The 6,164-nt window shown below is 39.3% G+C and overlaps 1 long non-coding RNA gene across 1 annotated transcript; it reads left to right on the top strand.

The window, feature by feature from the left end:
• Positions 1 to 433: 433 nt before the first annotated feature.
• On the top strand, positions 434 to 4,893 carry LOC119918781. Its single transcript, XR_005447497.1, has 4 exons — positions 434 to 472; positions 2,267 to 2,483; positions 3,182 to 3,227; positions 4,480 to 4,893. It is a non-coding gene; the product is annotated as an uncharacterized LOC119918781 (long non-coding RNA).
• Positions 4,894 to 6,164: the final 1,271 nt, after the last annotated feature.

Below are 6,164 nucleotides of genomic sequence, written 5' to 3'. Positions count from 1 at the left end.
AGTAAAATTACAGTGGCAAAAACAGACACTTTAGTGGACGTACTTTGACGGGGCGCACTGGCCCGCAAATATTACATTGCAGCCCTGTTTCGCTGCAGGGCACTGGGGCAATACTGGACCAATTTCAAAAACTTTTGTCCAAATTAGTCACATTGACACATAAACATGGGAAAATATGGTCCAGGTTGAAAAATACAATATATTATACCAATATATAAATTACTTTTTACTACATTTATGTAACCAGGTGATATAGTCAAACCTTAAATATACAGGAGATTCAAGTTTCAAAACCTCTATTGGCACAATTTTCTGCTGTAGCGAGAATGCTGCAGGTGTTGATTTTAGACAGCAGAGGGCATAGCGTTGCTGACTCAAAACAGCCGCGTGCTTGCCGAGAGGTCAAGGGGCACCGGGAAAATACAGGAAGTAAATTGCGCTATTTTGCATGGACTGGCTGCTGCTGTTATCGGTGAGAACATTTATTAATAATGTTATGTTCTTGTGAGTTATTACGCACAATATGCCAATGTGTTTGTCTAGTGGTGTATGATGTATGTATTAAATTCCACATTGTATGCAGTTGTTGCATATAGGATAGCCAATGCTTGTGGAAGAAACCCTACGTGTGGGCCATGAGAGCTTGTTATCCGTGAGTTAGGTATGAAACGGAAGTTACCTAATGAATGTTGTTTTTATTTGTATAACTAATGTATCTGTGTATGGACATATTGTTTCGTGGTTGGCTCAACTGATGTGTAATGTTTACTGTGCAGTGTTGTAATTGTTTTTTTTGTCCTCTTAATAGAGGTGCCACTGCCGTATTTTTGTAACCGTGTTTATGCCGCTTTATGTGCCAACTTTGGGCTGTATTCTTGTATATGTAATAGTTGCTGCATCAATGCCACGTGTATGCAGAAGTAGTATTGAATTTCTATTTTCGACTCAAAGAAGACCATTTTATTTCTTTTTTGTTTGTTTTTGTACATCCCCCAGTTACTCCATTTTTGCTTCATTTTACAAAAAATTACCAGCCCTGAAGGTGGGAAAACAATAAAAAAAAAAAACGCGAATCGTATTTGAAGTTGTGTGTGTAACTTGTCCCGGCTTCATTTAATACAACTATAGATTATTGTGGTGTGTTGATTTGTGAGCTTTAGTGGTGTTGGCAACTTTTGTTACTTTTAACATTTATAACTTTTATAATTAACTAATGTCAAACTTTTCATTTAACTCTCAGCAAGAAAGTGAGTATGTGTATTCCCAAATATATCAAAATATTACTTATTGACAATTGATGAATCTGACTCTATAGGTGCTTACAGCTTGTAAAAGTTTTTTTAGCTATTTATGTCCAGATCATTTTAGATTTGATAGATGTCTCACTGTGTAAACACACGTTTGCTGATTGACTCTACAGATCAACTCCACATATCTGTCAATAAACGCAGAGAGCAGCTGAAATGTTATGCATTCAATATGTCCATAAATTACCAATAAACCCAACAACACACCCCGAAAGTAATTTTCCATGAGCTATTCCAGAATATGACTGGTATAAAATTTCATATCTCCAAACGATGCATTGAAACATCACATGAAATACATCAGCCTTGTGTTGCTCACGAGAGGCTGAGCAGCTGTTTAAAGTGAGCCGAGTAACAAATTTGGGCCCCTAAAACACAGGCGACATGTAATGTATGTCTCAGCGGGCGCAATAAATACTGTAATAAAATTATGATGGTGTCAATGTTTCCAACCTCACCGAAGGGGGAGAAGTGAAGCGAGGTCCAAGCACTTATGTCAGAGACAAGGTCTTTTGTTATGTGACAAATTTGAATGGGTCCTATTTATATGTGATATTTAACCCAGAGTATTTAATCAAATTGAGCTCTATTAATGTCTGTGGTGGATGATGTTGCCATGCTTTTCACCACTGATACATAAAAACACCATCCTTCTGCCAAAATTATGAAACTATGCTATTTAATGTCACTTGATGTCAGATTTTTACCTGTAAAACCTGTATTTTTAATAACATGGAAAACTGGAAAAGTCACTTCTATTATATTGTAGTATGACAGGACTGAACCCCATGCTTTTCTATGATTATGTAATTACCTTTTAAATACCTTTTTAATACCTCTCACATACTATGTCATTAAAGTTGTCTTAACCATAGTTCAGCTCTTGCCTTTCTTGTGTATAAAATTATGTCTTCAACCCTCCTTCCATTATCTGCTCTGTTCCGTTCACACAAACACAGGCTAAATCTGCAGGGCACCATCCTCGCTCTGCTGACTCAGACCAGATCAAGGCGTGGGGAGTCTTCTTTTTGGCATCGGGGCAGGAGAGAGGATCTGGAATTACTGGGCATCGCGCCATGTGATGATGGTGTCTCACTTGTTTTGTATGTGTAAACGCATAGCAGCGAGCTTTACATCAATAAGACGCAAAGGAGTTTCCTCACTGCGCAGGAAAAGGTGTGTGTGGAGCACGTTTCTGTATTGTTGATGATTCATGTGTAGGTTACTTTTCAAAGTTCTTTTTCAGGTGTGGATACAACATGTTTTTACTTGACCTCCATGTGCAACCTCAAGGTGAAGAAGGGTTTGGTCCATTTCATAAAACTATAAAGCTCCTGCTACATTGAGCTGCAAGCATGATGCAATTGCGTCATCGAGGAACAGATGTTTGTGACATTTTGTATCCAAACTCTCTCTGCCTCTTGCGCTTGCCTCCCTCTACTTCTCCTCCATGTACTGTATGTGCTTTGCCCTCATGTAAACTCTATCTTTGATGTCAGTGCACCTTCTGAGATATTTATAAGGCTTTCCCATGAGGTTCACCAAATGCATGGAGATGATGCATTTACTTAAATGGGATAAGATGACACATAAACAAAGCAGCATATCACAGCAACCAGGATTTCAGTCTGCCATAAAGTGGGGCGGAGAAGGGGAAAAAAAGAAACAAGAAATAATGACAAAATCAAGCTGTTCATTTGGCAGCAAACACCGAGGAACACTTCAGAGGGAATCCAGGGAAACTGAGTAAGCATATTTGCTTTTCTCTCTGGAGTGTTTTCAGCATGTATCACATTGGACTAAAGAGGAAGCTGTTATCTATTATCAAGGTTTGAGTTCAAACTTGTGTATGACAAGTCATCTATCTGTTTTAGGCTTTTCATGTTCCACTCCACTTCAACCTTCTTCTGCAGATACAAGGTATGGTTCATTAGCAGTGTGAAAAATGAGAGCAGATTTCTCACAGCCAATGTAGAACGCTGTGTTTTGTAGTGAGGACTCTACCAGATTTATACTAATTACAGGCCAGAGGGGGTCCAAGTTGAACCAAACAGCTTAACACACATCAGAGAAAAAGAAAAATAGTTTTTTGCCCTTCAAAGCTTCATGAATGTACGTATCCTCAAACCACAAGCTGCTAATATACCGCAAAGAGAGCAAAATTAAGGGAAATATGAGCCAAATAATAACAATGTCGGACTACTTCTACAGTATGCAGGCTTCCACATGTTTATGTTTGATCAGCTTTATGCTTTGCTGCACATATTTGCTTTCTTGCCAAGAGAAGTGCACTACCAAACTCATTTCTGCCACTAAGTAAAATGTACTTAGTTAAAACAAAGACTCCAGACTCAATCATCAAAATTAACTCACTATTTAGTGAGTTGTATGTAGAGGACTATATTGTGAGCTCACTCGCAAAATGAAAACAACATTTTCGGACACTACTCCGATTATTATTACATCATTGCTGTCGGACAGCACAATACACAATGGTATATACGACGTTAATGACCAGTGATGATCAGTTGTACAATACTTTTCAAAACACATTCTGGGATACTTCGAGTGGACTATATAGGGCATAATAATTCTCACCATACATTCAGACAGCACTACAAAATGGTGAAAGTAGTGGGTGATTTCGGACGCCGCCAATGTCTTCGGTTACCTTTCAGGAAGTTAACCTGAACACTTCTGCATGTTTCTCACTTCTCTCTCTCCCACACACATGCAATGTCAGTGCACACACAGGTCAAGTAGACGGTTGGAAATCCAAACTATTGATGGGTACCTTGGGAAATGCCAGAGTTTAGGCAGAATATACTGAGACATTTCTTCCCACACCTGCTGCTTTGTGTCACTTTATCCCAGAACATCCTCTCTGGTCACATTATCCTGGCCTTCCCAGAGACAAGTATAGGATGACTGGCAAGATTATTGCCAAGTGCTTCAAAACTCATGAACATAAAAAAACATGATAAAGATTAAAGGTAAAGAAGGATTTGTTATAGACTAATATACTTTGCTGGCAAAAATAAATACAGTAAAGTGGTTCACAACAGCTCAGTTAAGTTGTTGCATTGCTATGAATTCTCTATTTTATGCCAGAAATATGTCATACAGATTTTACTGTAGTACATTTTATAATGACACCCTCTTTTTCACTCAGCTTTCCCCCAGTAGGATATACAGGTAACCAGAGCAACCAGCGGATTCAGTGACATCGGACACCGCCAAGGAGAATTGACTCTTTTCTCCAAGCCACGGGAAACACAGGACGCAATCTAGGCCTCTCAACCATCAGCATGCTACCCAGCAACACAGGCCCAAAGCTTGGGTTACCACCTTACCCTCTTCTCTTTGTGCATCTCTCCATTCAGCAGCAAGAAAGACAACTAAAGCTGTTTCAGGCCCTGAGGTGCGATTTACTGCTTTTAGGCACCAAAGTGGCTTGTTGTCACCATTCGGATTGTGTATGAATTAAACAGGAAGGGCTTCTAAAACACTGATTTTCAACTTAAACATTTTGAAAAATTGTTATGACACTTAATAAAGTTAGCTGGCAGTTAATTCCCACACAATATCCTCTGTACTCATATGAATGAAACACAGGAGGTCTATGTAAACCAGTTTGCATGCACTTGTGTGGAGTGAAGAAGTTTGCACGTGGATGTTTACTGAGGCCTGGGAAACAAACTTAAACTGAATGATCCACTTTCTCAGAACATAAATTTCTGACATAATTAAACACTTCGCAGAACATCGCCAAAGGGGGGACTGATGGCAGGAGTTTGTTTCATCTGTCCCAACCGGAACTGTAATGTTTGGCCAAATAAATAGAGGGTATCGTCTTTCCCGCAAGCCCAGTAATTAAATGAGGAGGCTTTTTATAGCACTGCTTTGAATCATATCGGTATCGGTTAGATAAGGCTACATGTTAATTTGTATAGCAAGAAGAAAATACAGAACAGTTGGAAAATTAGAGAAAACTGCGTGGTCTTTTAAACCTAATCAGATGTGTTTCCAGTAAAAATATTTGCCTAATCAATCGTTTCCCTTAGAGAAAAAGAAAAACAATCATCACACCATGGATCATTAGGCAAAATGGGCACTGCCTCGATATGGCTGTGCCCAGAAATCCGAAATCCAGCCAAGTTAAGTATTGCCAACGGTTGTGATCAACGTTAACAGCTACAATAATACATACAAAATGGTGCTGTTTACTAAAGAAGCTCTCATTAACAGAAGATAATAACTGTAGGCACCAAAATCTGTCTGGGAGACAATGGCTTCAGGCCGAGGTTATACAAAACAGTAATTGGCTTCTGATTAAAATATTGGCAAAATAAAAAGGCGTCAGTAGTCAATTTACCATCCAGTAATTACAGCACATCATTGTTAACACCACTGTCAGTAAAAATAGCAGGGCTGGGAAGAGACATAATATGGTTTAATTTTATGCAGAGGAAATATGCTGGAATGAAGGAGGGCAGAGCAGTGGTGGAATGAAGGTCAGGTAGCACCTGTTTAACATCAGCAACTAACAGCAGGAATATGAATCAGACCATCTGGGTACAGCTTTGCCCATCAGATTACTGCTTGGCATGCAGCTGCGTGACTGTGCATGTGGGCTTGTTTAACTATATTTGTGGGGACCAAAAAAATCATGATTCCACTATGCTTGTGGGAATCGACAGCTTGTCCGGACCAAAATGCTGGAACCCACAAGGTTAAAGGGCCATTTGAAGGTTAAGACTGGGTTTTAAGGGTAGGTTAGGGTAGAATTAAGTTTAGGTTAGGGGTAGGGTAAGGGTCAGAATTTTAGTTGTGATGGTTAAGGTTCAGGTAAGAGTC

The sequence above is a fragment of the Micropterus salmoides genome, unplaced genomic scaffold (assembly GCF_014851395.1).
Source record: "Micropterus salmoides isolate LMB-PRFRI ecotype aquatic unplaced genomic scaffold, ASM1485139v1 Ms_hic_scaffold_2410, whole genome shotgun sequence".
Taxonomy (NCBI): Eukaryota; Metazoa; Chordata; class Actinopteri; order Centrarchiformes; family Centrarchidae; genus Micropterus; species Micropterus salmoides.
The sequence above is the reverse complement of the archived record's forward strand: the minus strand, read 5'-3'. Positions and strand labels throughout refer to the sequence as shown.